Raw genomic sequence first — 17,594 nt, 5'->3', positions numbered from 1 at the left:
AATAATTTAAAATATTGTATTTCTATTATAATAGCAGCATTATTTTTGAAAAGTAGAAAATATATTTAAATTTATAAAATAAAAGTAATAGCCTATGAACCATAGATAACCACTGTTAACATTTTGAGTTCTTTTTCCAGGTTTAGGGGTGTATATATGCATGTGTGTTGTTCCGTTTACTGATTTATCTTTCCTGCTGCTCACCCAACTCCTCCACCCTACCTTTTTGGGTTACTGACGCTTACACAATTGTTGACTGAGCTCTTCCTGTCTTTGTCTTTATCCACAATCCTATGGTAACTCTAACACATAAAACAAATGACATATACAAGTACCACCCTACACATTCAAACATACACATTTTTTGACCAATTCTTTTATTGTAATTAATATAATGGATGAGTCTATACAGAGTGATTCACTGGAATTCTAGCTAGCATAAGTAGCAGCACATACATTCATACTGGGGAAGAGATCCCATTTTTCTATTGGTACAGCTACAGGGTTTGAACTAGGATGCAATGTTGGAAAGGGAGTAACCTATCTTCCTATCTTATTTTAGGCAAGTGAGGTGTATCTGTTTTATAAGGCAAAATACTAGTAGATTTTGTGGATTTTTAAGGAAGAAACTTGCTAGGTGTCAGACATTATCTCCCCCTACACTTAGCTACAGTGAGGATACCTGATTGATTGTTTATTATTGCCCATGACTCTGGATCTTGAATTACTGCTAAGACAGAGGTAACTGATAAATTATTCACTGCCACTGATATTGCAGCTCAACATTCCAGAAAAGCAGCTACTAGTTTCCTATGGCAGTAGTACCAAAAGTTCTTCCAGATTCTTCCCGTATTGTAACATTACTTTGTTTTATGCCGCTGGATTCGCCAGTTTATTCTTGCCCATGACTCTGGATCTTGAAGTATTGCTAAGACAGAGGTAATTGATAAATTATTCACTGCCACTGATATTGTGGCTCAACATTCCGGAAAAAGCAGTTACTAGTTTCCTATGGCAGTAGTACCAGAAGTTCTTCCAGATTCTTCCTGTATTGTAACATTACTTTGTTTTATGCCACTGGATTCACTAAGTTTCTGCACATACTTCAACCAGGAAATTTCTAGGCTTACTTTTCCCAGTAAGTGTCTGATTATCAATGGTAAAGAGAGTTTATACACAATAAAACTATGGAGGAGTATGAATAGAGCTTCAGCCATCCCTTGGGTCATCTCTATATGCTTCCATGTCTACAGCTAAAGTTAATGGAAGGCTGTTGCAACACTTCACAAGCAAGGGCTTGTATTTCTCAGGAAGGAATATTTGAGTAAGCCTACCAGGTAAAGCCTTCTGTTATAGTGAATTGTTGGCTGAAGGCAGAGGGTACCTTGAATGGATGGTGGAGGAGGAAAGCAGTACATTTTAACTATGGCCTCATAAATATATACAGAAATAAAGATCACAACCTCTACTCATATTGCCTTCATGCTTATTTGTATACTTTATATTTTTTCTTCCTTTCTATTTCCTCTATTCCGTATAATATTAATGTAGTATCATAATAGAACTGGAGTGTAATGGACATTGCACAGTGATCCTGGACTCCAAGGTGAATGTAGTAACTAATGAGACTTTGAGTTATTTCCCTTAGGAAAGTGGATGTATGCTTTATTGGTTGTATAAAGAATACTTATATTAGACTTGAGCCACCTTGTGGGAGTAATGAGAGGTATTAGTATCAGAAGAGAAATGTAGATGAACATTTGTCAGATTCTTTTGTTTATTTTTGCCTATAAATCATCTCAATGTTCTTTTTTTTTTTTTTTTGGATATATCCTTTGGCTTATTTTGAGTTATTAACCATATCCTAACACAAATTATAGAAGGATTAAAAAGTTTTCACTTCAACTTCTTGGATATAGAGCCAGCCAGTCGTTCAATGCTCATGCTAGCACTTCTAATTCTAAAGGAGTGATACCACGACTAAAGATGGGTGTTAAGTCCAATAGTGGCAGCAGCGAATTTCCAGTGATAGCAGTATCAAAGATGGCCATGTATGTGGCCTTCTATACTGAGCTGCTGCTACCTAACCTGCTTTGGTATCTACCCATTTTCTGAGCTTGGTCCCCACATTTCTTCATTTAGATTCATGAGTTACCAATGAGCCTTCCAGTGAGTATCTTTGTTCTTACTAGCAATGGTTTCAGTTGTACACAAGAATAAGATTTCTAATATTTTTAGTTTATCTCAGTAAGTCTCACTTTTCAAATGTAGGAGATCTTTTAAAGCTCACACAGCAGGCTTTTTGTCTTAATTATCTTTCAAACGGATATAATATTTATCCATCATGAAAGTTTTAAACATAAGTGAATGTGATATTCAGAGCAGTGCCTGGGCCATAGTAAGTGTTAGATAAGTGTTTGCTGTTATTATTCGTTATTTTCCAGGCTGGGACTTTTCTGCTTTGGGGAAAACTGTAAGGGAATGCATCAGAGGCTGCTAATAAGAAGGCACATTAAATTGAAGTTCACTTTGAGTGCACAGCCCTATAGCACTCTTACCCTACTTTTTATTCTGGTCATTTGCCTATTTGCTTAATTGCCTCACTCAGGTTATAAAGTCTTTCCAGTCAGAAAATGCATGTTACTACCTTTCTATTCACAGCCTTCTCTAGCAGTGCCCTACACATTGCAATGGTCCTTAATAATCATTCACAGATGTCTTCCTTTCAAGGAAGACATTTTTTAGAGCTTACATTCAAAAAGAACAAAGAATCCGTTTATGTATTTTTTAACTTTTATTATACATATGTATATCAAAATGATTAAACAACTATTTCTTCTTTTCTGTAGTTTCCTGTCTGCCCCATTTTTCACATTTATTGATTCCTTCTTTGCGAAATATACACTTTCTCAGGGCATTCACATCTTATCTAAATACATAAACATCCTGTCTTGTGTTTTACATATCAATTCTATAAAATCAGACTTTCATTTTGTCTTATGACACTGTAATGAAAACATCTTCAACAAATCACTAATTAATAACCTCCTTCCTGCTAAGTCGAATCAACATCTTTTAGCCTATATTTTGCTGGAATTTTCAGAGGCACTGGCTACTATAATTTTGCCCTCTTTGACACATCTTTTTCCATCTCAATTTCCATGACACTACATGCTGCTCTTTATATCCTTTCTTACTCTTCCAACTTTTTTTTCTCCTATTACTTTTTCCTTAAATGTTGGTGCTGTCATGTTTGGTAAACTGAATGTTTGTGTCTCCCTAAAATTTGAATGTTGAAACCTAATCACTCAAGTGATCATATTTAAAGATGGGGCCTTTAGGAGATGATTGGGTCATAAGGGCAGAGTCCTAATGAATGGGATTAATGCTCATAAGAGAGGCCCCTGAGAGTTCCCTCATACCTTCTGCCATGTGAGGATACAGCAAGAAGACAGCCATATATGAACCAGGAAGCAGGCACGACAACAAATCTGCCAGTGCCTTACTATTGGACTTCCAAGCCTCCAGAGATATGAGAAATAAATTTTTGTTATTCATATACCACCTGGTCTATGGTATTTATAGCATCTTCAACAGACTACTGCGTCATTGTCACACATACAGCTTTCTTCTCAATTTCTATGTTTTCTGGTTCACAACATGCAAGACCATGTTTTCGACATAGCCCATAAGCACATTGCCCGTATTCCAACAGACCCGAACAGCATCTCTTCTGAGTTCCAGACATATTTCTAATCATCCACCAAACATATTCACTTAGAAAACCCACACGGCACTCAAAATCAACATGCTACAAACTAAAATCGTAAATCTTCCTTTCAGAACCTATCCTGCAGGTCATCCTTAACATCACCCTCCATTGTATGTCTTATATAACCAAATCTTTTGCATCCTCTTATCTCATTGCTCTAAAAACTCTCCTCTGAATCTCCAGTGACAATGTTTATTTCTTGCTATTTCTTTCTTCAAATCTATTCTTTATATCCTAAAATGAAAACCAACTCTTTGGTCATATTCCCACTGCAATAGGTTAAAGTTAAAAAACCCTTTCCACGTACCAGGAAAAAAAAAAATCTTAATGGCCCTGACAGTCTCTACCTTTCCAGCTTCTCCTGCCATCAGAAGTCTCAATCCCAGTGTTCCAGCTGTGAGGTTATTCACTTCTCTAATTCCTCTTCCTCAGGGCACTTATGCTTTTGTCTGTTTAGAGAACTACTGAGTGATCTTCTGGAGTCAAGGGGCATGCTCTGAAAGTTTTTTATCCAGTGCTTCTGTACATGCCTTTATTGTATTTTTGTATTATTATATTACTACGTGGCGATACAACACATTGATTATATGCTGTTCCACACATTTGACTGTGGATTCCCTGTATTTTATTTTGTTTATCCCCAGTGCTTAATAAAACAAGAAAGAGGGATATCTTTTAATTTCCTCTGTGTATTATTTAGCCCTTGGAATGACATCCAGAAAAAATAATGCCCTTTAAATATTTTAATTGTTTTTACTAAAATTTTCTGTCCTATGTGCATGTCAAAGATTGATACATATGTCTTACAGAGTGATAAAATTGAGATATGAGCATTCAGTGTCACTAAAATTTCAAGAAAAATCTTATCTGCTTCATTATTAGCATTAAGTTCTGCTGAGGAATCAACTTTTAGGTTAAAAGCCCATTTATAGTAATTTAAAAACTGCATATTTTCCCTTCTTTCCTACATTTAGAGAAAAAAAATACAAACTTGAAAGCTGACCTTTTTTTTATAATTTTACTTCTAAAAATGTGGTTCTTCAGATAAAGAAGAAGACTGATTATAAGATTTAAATAAAGAATGAAATACTTTATCATCCCTTTAGAGAGAGTGTCTAACACACTACCTGCCTGTGTGATTGTAAACCACACTTTTCCTGGCCACCCTTTCACCTCCGGCTGCCATCCTTCTAGCCAGAATGAAGAGTGTAGTCAGGATCTATATAAAAATCTCAGCTGCACTCATGATTTACAAAATAAAGTAAGTTTGTGAAGAGCATCACCTGGTAATCATACAGATGTTGTTTTTTCATTTTTGTTTTTGTTTGGCCATTTCAGAGTCCGGCTCCAAAAACTCATCAGCATAGGTTAATATGGCTTAGATAATTTGCCTGAGAGTACCCTATGTGGCCTCTGAGATGAACTGCACCTTGTGAAAATGACTGACCTGTGCAGTAGAAATCTTTAGACACTGGCCTTGTTCACCTGACATTGATATGTGGTAAAGGTCTCTATTACCAAGTAATATTATATGAAATAAACACATCATAAAATGTATTTCCCATGTGTATAAGTCTGTGGGTTTATGCATGTGTTTCCATGTGTATGTGAATATAGGTACTAGTCTGCATATGTAAATGAGAGCTATTGAAAATGACTGAAGCTCACAACATCAGTGGCTTAAACACCTAGGCAAAGAAAACGTCTCTGGGGCCCAGTAACCTAAAGGGGGAAATATCCATGGTCATTGCCGAGGCCACAAAGGAAGAAGGTTTTTTTATTGTTTACTTTTTGAGAGCTAGATGAATAACTGATAAAACACAAAAACAAAGCCGAGTGCCAGGTAAATGTAGTAACGTAAAACGTAAGTTAGATCTAGATCCAGGTTTGTATGGGGCCTGAAGTTTATTCAACTTGGGAGGATTCTCTTTGGGGAAAATAATATGAAATTATATAGTTAAGTATAGGACCTTGGAAAGGGACCATAATCTGAGGGATGTTGTAAGTTAAGCCTCATTATCTTCACTATAAATCTGCCTTTATAGCCTGAAAATCTAAAAGTATCTTGAAGAGGAAGAAAATAATTCATGAGAAACTGGATTGTCAGAGCTGTAGAACCTTCTTTTATCTTTTCATGAATAGAGGTCTTTACCAACAAGGCGAAAACTAAATGGTTATATATGTGTAATATGCAGTAGTTCTCAATTGATACACATAGTTTCTAGAAGTCAAGAAAGATATGAATTGATATAACCCTTACCCTTCATATCAACACTTCCTCGATCATTTCAGGATAATTCAGTCATGTTTAATAGCCTGACATTGCCAGAGTAGGGTAACAGATCCTCTGCTCTCAGTGACTTAGCCCAGGTTAGTTCATTTCTCATTGATACTCCACGTCCAATGTGAGTAAAGAAGACATCACTGTTTTATAGCATCAATGTCTATTACATATGTTCCATGATGTTGCTATGACAAAGAAAGAACATGGTATAAGGAGGCAGCCCAATGGCCCTTAAATGCTTTGGCTCCAAAATGATCTTTGTGAAGTCTGTTCAGAGTCCTTGGTACGAACTTTTAACGTGGCTTCACCTAATACAAGAGCTTTGCGAAATGCTGGGGAGTATATAAAATATTTTTGGGAGCATGCACAACCAAGTTCATCTCTAATATAGAAAATATTTATGGGAGCATTGTCTCTGACTAGCCATCACAAGAGAACTTCATTACACACACACACAAACCCACCCACCCCAACACACACACACAGAACAGGTCATCGAATAACACTGTTTCATTCAACATTATTTCCTTATAAAATTGACAAGAAAAAATGTTGATTTTCAGCCGAGGCCATTGCCTGCGGGGAGTTTGCATGTTCTGCCCACATATTTATGGGTTTTCTCCATTCCGGTGTCTTCTCATCTCCCAAAGCTATGCACACTAGGTGAGTTGCCTGTCTTTATGGTCTCAGTTTGAGTAAGCATAGGGGTGCTTGTGCATGCTCTTCGATGGGATAGCAGCTTGTCCAAGACGAGTTCCCAGGATAGGCTCCAGCTACCCACTAGAATTAATGGGTTGGATAATGACAAATTAGTGTCAAATAAAAATTTGTAAAGTATACAATAATCGTACAAATGCATAACAATAAACGATGCTGTACAAAAGTGCTCAGTGAGATTGCCGTATTTGTCATTGTTTTTGAACTGTGTGGTGATAAAAAGTGCTCTTCACAGTTTTCACTTTCCAAACATCTTGATTTCACTCACCACCACGATGACCGCCATCATCACTGATTCACCAAAATTGAATAATGATCTTACTTGTTATAGTTAATTTTTTATATGTGTGTATATTCACCATTATTTCCATATTTAATATTAGAAGCCTTTTGTGTCTTTATTTAGAAATTTGGTCATGTTTTTGTGACCAGCAATATGCCATAAGAACTTAACTCTTTTTTACTATCAATTAACCTATGGTAATATTGATTTTGTTACACTTTTTTCTCTAAAGTCACAGTTTCTAAGAATCTATGAACAGTTTTAAGTGAGGACTTTATGTATGTGTGTGTGTGTGTGTGTGTGTGTGTGTGTGTGTGTATACATCTATGTAGAAATTTAAGACCTGTGCCATCTACATTTAGAAATGTGTATAGTGATTGACATTTATGAGACATTAAGAATGTCTGTTGAATAAGTGAAGAATAAATGAGTGAATAGAGACTATTCACGATGACCATAATTCTTGGAAGTTGAAAAAAGAAGACATGTGTTTCTGAAGTATCCAGCAAGAAAGCCCCAGTACTATAATATAATTCTGTCTTTTTTCCCCATATCTCTTTTCAGGTCTGACCTGCTTGTGGCTCTTACTAAATAAAATTACTTACATTTCAAAAGTCTTATATTCTGTCAAGTGTGCCAAATTTAACAAATAATTTGAACTCAATTCTTACTAGGATTGTTATTTTTAAACAAATAAAAGAATTGACCTTGAGAAATTAAATGTAAAGAAAAATAATGTAAGGCTCAGGAAGAGATTGAGGTCAACTACAGATCTACATGGCACTTGACTCACTATGAGCTGAGAAGGAGAGCTAAACAAATAGAAATGAAAAAATTAGTATTTACATTTTCTTGGTCGCAATCACATAAAGTTTTGTTTAGAAAGGGGAATTATGTAAGTCTAATGAGTAAGTTTCCATAATTATTTTATTAAGAATATTTGTTTGGGTGGTATGCTGATGTATTCACTGCTTTAGCTGCTTTTAAAAAATATTAAAAGCCATTATCCTTAACAAAGTAATGTAGGAACAGAAAACCAAGTACTGCATGTCCTCATTAACAAGTGGGAGCTAAAAGATGAGAACTCATGGACACAAAGAAGGGAACTACAGACACTGAAACCCTTTTGGAGGGTGAAGGGTAGGAGTAGGGAGAGGATCAGGAAAAATTACTAATGGGTGCTAGGCTTAATACATGAGTGATGAAATAATCTGTACAACAAACCTCCATGATATGAGTTTACCTATATGACAAACCTGCACATGTACCCCTGAACATAAAATAAAAGTTAAAATAAATAAATAACATTTTTCTCATTATGTATTTTTCCATTTATAATGTTATCAATACTATTTCTTTGTCATGCAAATGTATGTTATCAACATTTAAAATGAATTTATTTCTACTAGAATATACTTCATATTGATGAGTTGAATAATATAGCTTATTGCATTACAACACCGTCTGAGAAACTTTTTTAAATCTCTCACTGGCTGAGGTCTGACACTGTCCTAAAATGTTGAGCATTAGTTTTTTCCCCTCCATTTTCACTACTGCTTTCCAAAGAATTGCAAGATCCAGCAGAGTTCACCTCATTTTGCCTTTCTTTTCCTCCTGTAAATTACAGGCAGTATCTTTGTTCTTAAGTACTGGCTTTCCTTTGAAAAGACTAGCTTGCACCCTGATTTCATGGTGTGTGAGCCTATCACCAGGTAAGAGCCATGGGGAACCATTTCCACTAATGGACTCTGTACTCCCCAGTGCAGTTAATTTCACCCTTGTGGTCAGAAAGAGTTAATTTCCTTTGCCACCAGGATGTTAACACAGACACTGGGGAGAAGATGATACCCTGTGTTTTTCCAGAATGGATGTCTTACAAGTCATTAACAATTTTATCTCCTAGAAATTTTCTTAGTGTTTTTTTTTTTTGTCTCTAGAAACTTTAAACATATAGAACATGCAACCATTACTCTTTAAAGGGCATCTCAACAGATTTGATTTTCTTATATATTTTTGCCTTTCAAACAACTTGATGAGTTGCTTCATTAATCTCCTGGTCTCCCTGCCTCTCCTCCATCTGGCATCACTAGCAGATGGAGGCAGAATTGCTCAGATATAAAGGGACAGACTCCAACTACAAATATAAAGATAACAAACAAATATACTTTGTGATTATTAGACAGTAAAAATTACATGAATTCTATCTATTATTTTCACATAGCTATTATTAAATATGAGATTTCAGAATGTAATTTGGTACAGTAACTGTGACCTAGTGATTATGGTTCATGCACTATTCAACACATATTTGTTGAATACCTACTATGTGCCATGAAAGTAGCTTGGGATAAAATGAGGATAAAATAAGACATAATCTTTGTTCTTAAAATATATATGAGTAATAGTTTCTAAGATACTGAGTATTGAGGGTACGCATTTAAAAACTTAGGGTAGAAAGATTTTCATAATGCACTATGCTTCTGTCTTTCTACCTTCACACAGAAAACCTTTGTAAATCCCTCTCAGGTAAACTGGATCCAAATTGACTCAGTATGTAGCAGGGCCACTCTATAGCAATTAACCAATGCATTTGCCAAGAACCAGATCCTTACTGAGCAACCACTGTGAGCAATAGACTGTTCTTGGCCTGTGATGAATGCAAAGGACTGTAAGCTAACACTCCTTCTTTAAGGAATTTAAAAAGAAAAAAACACTTGATTAGATTAAAAGTACATATAAAATGGTAAAGTACAGTTAAAGAGAATATGCAGTAGATCTCAATTAACTCAGGCAGAAATATCATCTGGGTATCTCGATTTGAAAGCTTAGTAGGCACATAAACTATAACCAAATGCACCCTCATTTGCTCCTTCACCCCACTGGGACTGCTTTCCTCTAGGGTCTCATCATTCAAGGCAGTCACGGAGGCATCATCCTAGATTCCACTGCTCCACTATCCCATTCATCTAAACAGTCTACAGCCCATTTCCAGTTAAAATATTTAAATCAATTTCTTTAGTACTTCTCTGCATAACTAGTTCAGACCTTCATCATCTTTCACGTGGATGTACTGCAATGCAGCCCCTTAACACTTCTCCTTCCAGCTCTTCTGGCCCGACATTTCAGATTCATTCATCTTTCTAAAATACAAACCTATACCTACACTCCTTAGCTAAAAAAAATAAACCCTTAATGCCTCCCCATTGCCTTCAGGTTAAAAATCCAAGCAACTTAGCATCTGAAAGCCCTTTAAAATTTAGTTTCTCTGTCTTCCTTCAGCCTCATCTCCACTAGGCATTTGCTCTGTGTTCTAGTCAAATACAGCCACTCTGAGCATGGCGCTTCATTAGCCTGGAGTGTTCTGTATCCTCAAGCTACTGCTCTTGGCTTACCCATATTCATAATTAATAGGCTGCCTTCATGTAACTAACTTGGAAACTTTTCAGTATCGCTCCACCTTCCTACTTCCATTTGAGCCTGGTGTCCTTCCCACATGTGCATTGGGCTCTACATCTCTGTCATTATTTTTCATCATATAGTAATATATTTTTCCATTGACTTTCTTTTCATAGACTTTAAGGTTCTTGAGGGTAGAGACCTGCCTTCTTCTTATTTTCTCATCAGTAAGCAACACAGTACTTGATATATAATAGGAACTCGGTAAACATTTGTTGAATTGAATCAGTTAATACTGATGATGCTCAGAAGAGCAAGAAGTGACCTTAGGTATAAAGACTTACTGGATGTAAAACCAGGTGTGATGCAAACAACTTAGCACACATTGTTAGACACAAAAGCTGCTCAATAAATGGTAGTTTTCTTTCCCCTTGAATTGCCTCCTAAAAATTGTTTGCAATTACACAGATGAAGGTGAAAAGGAGGGGCTTTGTAGATTGAAGAGTGTGTGTCAGTCTCAGCTTGGTAAAGTATTTTGGTGTAAAGGTTTTTATTTGAAGATTTAGTGTTTAATGAATGTGTGAGTAGTTGAAGGGGAAATGCCTCAGAGCACAGCTGGAGGCCTGGACAGCCGTCATTTACTACTGCAGGCTGCAGCACAGGTGGACACATGGAACACAAGTTCTCCAGAAAGCCTGAGCACCCCCCACAGGAAAACAAGGGAGTCTCAGTTTCACTTCTGTCTTTCAAATGGTGTGAATGTTCCCTCAAAAGCCAATGGGACCAGCACTCCTGAAGAAGCGCATCCAGGGAAATGGAGTTTGCAGCGCTCAGGAAGTTGTGCTGTGCTACTGATACTGGTGGTGGCACTGGTGATACTTGTGGTGCCCAGTTGATAACAGCTTACAATGGGGAGAAAGGTACAAAAGAAAGGGATAATAGTGTGCTGAGGTTAGAGGGTAAATATAGGCAGTATAACAGAAAAAAAAAAAGTTGTTCAGAATAGATTAGCCAGGTGAAGCAACTCCAGAGCTTGTATGGGAACATGGGAAAAGCTTGGACTTTGGACTTGGAATAATTTGTTCTCAACCCCTACTCAGCCATTATTAGCTGTATAACCTGACTAAACACTTAATTTCTCTAAGCCTGAGTTACCTCATGTGGAAAACAGGGCTAAACTCTGCATGCAGGGTTGTGATGAGGAATAAGTGAGACTGCACTAAAGCTCCAGGGCTTGGCATGCATTAGACATTCTGTAAAATTAACTACCATGTTATTGTTATAGATGCTTGGGTCTTTCGTGACCCTTTTGAAATTTATTGTTCCTAACATTATTAGCCATAGAATCCTAATGAATGTTTTTTGAACAAAAAAATGAAGACGTTTCTCTACAAATTGGGTGCTTGAGCTTGTTAAATATGTGTAAAGTGTTTCTCTAGTGTATCATATGTTTCCATGGGTGTGTATTCTATAAATCTCATTAGATTGTACATTCAATGAAGGCAGAAGAAAAATGTCCCTCTTCTTATATCTTCTTATATTGTCTAATGCAATTTGATACTGTGTACATAGCTGACAATTGATGAGTGTTGTTAACAGCACCAACTGTATCAATTTCTGTCTCATATCAGCTGTAATAAGTTTCCCAAGCTAGAAATGAAAAAAGATGGAGAAAGGAGAACATTTTCTGTATTTGAAATGAATTGACCTACTATGAAAAATAGCTAAAACATGTAAACAATATGAAACAAATTGAAAAGGCAAAACTCGAATAAACATAAAAATAAATTGTATTCTTTGTTTTAACCTTAGCTAAATGGCTAGGCTAAAAATTATCACAAGAACATATTTTCAGATGAACATACTCAAAATTGTAAAAGTATCTAAAATTTTCTGATCAATAGTTTTCTCTCCATTGTCTACAAAACTAGATCTTTCAGAGGGGTCACATTTGTCTTGACTATTTGGCATAATTGGCCAAATATTCACAGAGACATTTGTTCAGCATTCTAAGTAATTTTCTAATAAAAATATGAATGCATATTTAAAACAGAAAACCAACAGCATCATGATACAAAGGTTTAAGACTCTTTTAATTTTAATGATATTAAATGCACTTTTGCCAATAAGGAATTGATTTGTTTGAAAACTGTGCAAAAATAGAGAAAGGAAAAGATAGGAATCTGGAGCTACTAATCCTAAAAGTGACTAAATCTAAGACTAGTCACTACTACAATGCACTGCATTAGCCATGGAATATCTTTTTTATTCCTTCATCAAGTGTGTAAACATGGACATATGCCAAAATTCTGCTTCATTCATTTCCAGTATCTTGAGCCATAGTTGATTTACTTTTATCTTGGCACATCATCATTGAACCAGTAGACTAATAGCTCTTATGGATTTAATTTACTTATTTAAGTGATAAGTCCATCTTTATCAGAGCTATGGAAATAAAGAAGGCAAAGAATTACTTCCCAGCAAAGCAGAAAAGAGGCGATAGATACAACATAAAAACATATATTTTTTAAATGTCCACTGAATCAGATGGATGGGTTAAAAAAAAAAACCTTAAAAATACTTCTTAACTTTACTTTTAATATTTAGCCACTTGAAAAATCCTGTGGAAATTTAAGAAAACAACATATGCAGATCATAGTGTTCATGGAATCTGTTCCGCATAGCAGGTGATGGTTAGAGGGGGTCCACTGTAGCAGGTGAGGCTTCTGCGGCTATAAAAAATGTAATTGGGAAAACCACAAGCATATTCCTCCTCAACAGATCTCTTTTTTCCCTTGATCTCTGAACGTTGTAACTCAGTACTTACAAATACAAATTCAATTAAGCTTTGAAGATTGACCGCCATTAACTGCTGAAGAAAATAACATGGTCGATGCAATTATGGGTTCAACTTCTAGTCTACTACTCGTTGAGTATAGCTCCCAGCACTTTTCAATAACCTTTCTAGGCTGCATACTAAGAGTATGGAAAATATGTCTGGTATAAAACATGTTTTTTGAATGACAATAAATAAAGGAGGCTCCTCATGTGTCAGTTGACTATTGCATTACTTATAGATTGAGGGATTTTAAGGAGATCATGTTTATTAAATGTTTTTGTTTTGTTTTGTTTTTTGAGATGGAGTTTCTCTCTTGTGGCTCAGGTTGGAGTGCAGTGGCAAAATGTTGGCTCACTGCAACCTCCGCTTCCTGCGTTCAAGTGATTCTCCTGCCTCAGCCTCCTGAGTAGCTGGGATTACAGGTGCCCACTACCACACCCAGCTAAGTTTTGTATTTTTCCTAGAGACAGGGTTTCACCATGTTGGCCAGGCTGATCTCGACCTCCTGACCTCCACTGATCTGCCCACTTTGACTTCCCAAAATGCTGGGATTGCAGGCATGAGCCAGCACGCCCAGCCTATTACATGTTTTAATCATGGAGTACCACATAGTTAGCAGTGAGTAAATGGTGGTTGTTATCATGATTAAGGTGGTGATCTTCTTCACCTAGGAAGTCTCTCAAATTTTTCTTTAAAAAAAGAATCAAACTAATGTGTTCATTGAATTCATTTGACAGATTACAGATACTGTTTTACATGAATATCCATTACCAGTTCAGCCATCATTGAAGTACTTTATCTTTATGTAATATTGTCAGATTTATGGAACTCAGGATTTCTGTTGATATAAAGGCTAATAAAGAGCCTGACAGGTTTCTACCATTTTTCCTAAATAAAAAATTGACCTAAGGATGGTACTAACTCACCCCGTCAACAAAAAATAATAAAGTGGAAGCTTTTGGAACTAGTAGAACTTGAATTTCATGTCCCCAAATTAACAACCCAATAACTTCGTATGGCCCAATAAAACATCCAGCTCCAAAGAATCCTTGAGATCATTGTTTTCATTTTATTTTAGGATGTGATCCTGAAAGATGTGTCATGAGGACTCTCTCTCTCTCTCTGGTATTATCACTTACAGCATACAAGCTGTTCATTCAGCCTTTGTCACCCCTGCCTGTTCTTGGGAAGCCATAGAGAAGTATTTTTTTTTTGCCATTGTTACTCAGATAATCTGATTGATGTCTTCTTTCAATTTAATGTAACTAATCACATCAAGAAAATGAAGCAGTAGCAATTTTTTCTTCTCTGATAGTCCCAAAACTTACCAAGACAAGTTTTGGTGGCAATGCTTTCTGCTTCCTCTTATAGTTATTTGTGAATGACTTACCATTCCTTCATTGTATAACCACATCTTATTATCGAAAAGTGTAGTTCTATACACATGCAAAAAATATGTGCAGAGTGTGGTATAGTTTCTCACATACAGCAAAGGCTCAATAAAGGTTTGGTAAATTGAATTACCACCTGGTGATCTTCAGATTGCACGTCCCCAGAGGATATTTCCCTCAGACTCAGTCAGATCCTTGTTTTGTGATTTCATAGCACCCTTTATTTACTCATAGACTTTTCATAATGTTAACTAATTGATTAATTATAATAATTTACTTAATGTCTGTTTAAATAAATTATTGAAAGAAATAACTGTACCTGTCTTAATGACCCTATACCTACTGCTTAATATAGTACCTATAAAGCACCTAGGGGATATTTTATAAAAGGTTAAAAATGCTTAACCAATTACTTACGTGTTTCACAGTTACAGAAACTAAATTTTTACTCTACTTCACCATAAGATCTGCTCATTTATTCTCTTATATCTTATAACATATTAGAGAGTCTGTCTCATAATATATAAGACCTTTGTATCCATGTTTGGTTGGCCTCCATCCAAAAATAACAAACTTTGACCTGAATTTTATTTAATGAAATAATCCTCCTCCACTTCCCTGCTGCCTCATAAAGGAATATTTGAGTCAACAATGCTGCTAACAAATTTTCCAGAGTCCTTGTTTCTGTTACTTTTCTGTTTTACTACTCACTCTCTGGTCATTTTGCTGCTCTTTAATGTATCAACTTGACATGAAGTTGTTTTGTTAAATTTGTTAGAAGTTTAGGCAAGAAAGGGATTTGTAGATTTAGTTATCTTTGCTATTTCCTACGGTTTGCTCTCTTAGATCATCAAGAATTGAGTATACTTTTGCGAGAACAATTCCAAACAAATCTCATGAAATTTTCTAATAACAAACCTAGTTTAAAATGATGGTAAATGCAACCATAAAAGATACTTGATTTATTTCATTAGATCAATATTTTTCTGACTGTTACTGTCCTATCTCTCAAATGGAAACAAAAATGTAAAAAGCTCTATTTTCTGATAGACCAATATTTTACTATAGTAGGGTATAAAGTGAAAATAGTAGATAATAAATTACTCAGAATGCTACCAAAATGTACATACAGCTTATTTATAGACTAAAAATGTGCTATATTAATTATGTTACCTTAAATGAAATCTTCCCTCCATCCACATGGTAGAACAGGATTTTTTCTCCTTATTTACTGAAAGAGGCGGAAGAGAAATGTCTCCCCCCTTAGACAACTGAGTTCCTCCAAAGTGGAGTGTCTTTATCTTTGTTATCTTTTACATGATGCAAACAATTGGCTTGTCCCTAAGTAATCATGCTGTAATTAGTCAATAATGACAGTCACAAGGGTCTCACTCTCTCTCCAAAAGTTCACTCCTCCAACAAAATGATTTGCAGAGTTAGTTTAATGGAGTACTGTCACCAGATTAATGGCCCAACTTTGAAACAATGTCAACCTCTTGACTGGACATGCTTTTGTTAGGTGTCCTGGCATATAGCTACAAGTAAGAAACTATTAGCTTGTAGCAATGTTTTATTTCTCCTAAGGCTTCAGATTATGTACTTTGTTTGCAGAAATACACCAAATCATCATATTTATATTTCTTCATTTTACAAAAAAAAAGTGCTTTTTGTTTTGTTTTCATTTTTTAAAGGTGACATAAAGTGTTCTGAAGGACTACATAGTTTCATATTCCAGTTGTTAAAGGGAGGGAGAAAAGATCCTATAAAATACTGTATTTATTTCTCTCCTTAAAAAAAAAAAAATCACACTTTCCTATCTAGTAAGTGGAGCATAGTTGTGTGTGTGAATGCAAGTCGGTTTACAAAACTAAAGAGCTTTTGTTCAAAGCCTTACTTCTATGCCTCTTTCTTTGTAAGTATCTCAAAATACCTGTTGTATTTCACACATTTTTCTTGCATGCCATGCATTTCTGTGTTCTGAAGCAAAGCACAGTAAAATTTGTTGTGCTGGAAAAGCTTACTTTCTGAGAGAGACATCTGTTTTAGTTATGCACTTTTGGTGTCTAAGCCTTTTAAGTCTGGCCAGCTTATAATGAATTGCTCTGGGGAGATTAGCAGCTACCCCTATTTGGATGGAATCAAATATGAGATTATTCTACATCCAATGTTACTTCTTTTTATTTGATAACTTTAGAGCAATACCCCATTGTATTAAAATTAGTGAAACTGATCATCTAAAAATGAGTTTGGGGACACTTTTATTCGCAGAAAAATAAATATTGGCAGCAAAAATATATTTTTTCTGAATAATCTGATTATTTTACTATTTTATTAAATTAGTAAAATTAAAATAAATTAGTAAAATTAGGTAAATTAGACAGTTTTACCGAATGCTATGTGTAGGGTACACACTGCTGGGCATTAAGAAGAGAACCATGAACAAGATAACATATGATGCTGTCCAGGAAGAAATTTAGACAATAGTTGGGGAAACAGGGATGCACAGGTAATTACAATAGAGTGATAAAAGGTGTAATATAAGTTAAGTACTGGTACTGAGTGCTGTGGCAGTATTTAATGGTAGCGGAACATAACACCTAATCTGTCCTTTGGAGACGCAGGAAAGATTTATGCCATGATGAAAGGCTCAAATGACTTAGCTACTTGCAGTGAGGGACAGTAGTGAAAGTGAATTCCAGGCAGAAACAAAAGCAGGAGCAATTTCCTAAGAGACAGAGAGTGCAAGGTGAATTTAAAGAATTGAACTTCATTTAAATAAGGGCCTGAAAAAGCATTATAGGAATTTGGAACATTATCCTGAGAACAGTTTTGAGCTGAGATAGAGTTTTAAGGAGGGGAGTGGGGACTTAAAAAGATCATTCTGGGTCTAATGTGAAGAATGGATTAGAGGT

This window comes from Saimiri boliviensis, chromosome 11 (assembly GCF_048565385.1).
Source record: "Saimiri boliviensis isolate mSaiBol1 chromosome 11, mSaiBol1.pri, whole genome shotgun sequence".
Taxonomy (NCBI): Eukaryota; Metazoa; Chordata; class Mammalia; order Primates; family Cebidae; genus Saimiri; species Saimiri boliviensis.
Note: the sequence above shows the minus strand (reverse complement) of the source record.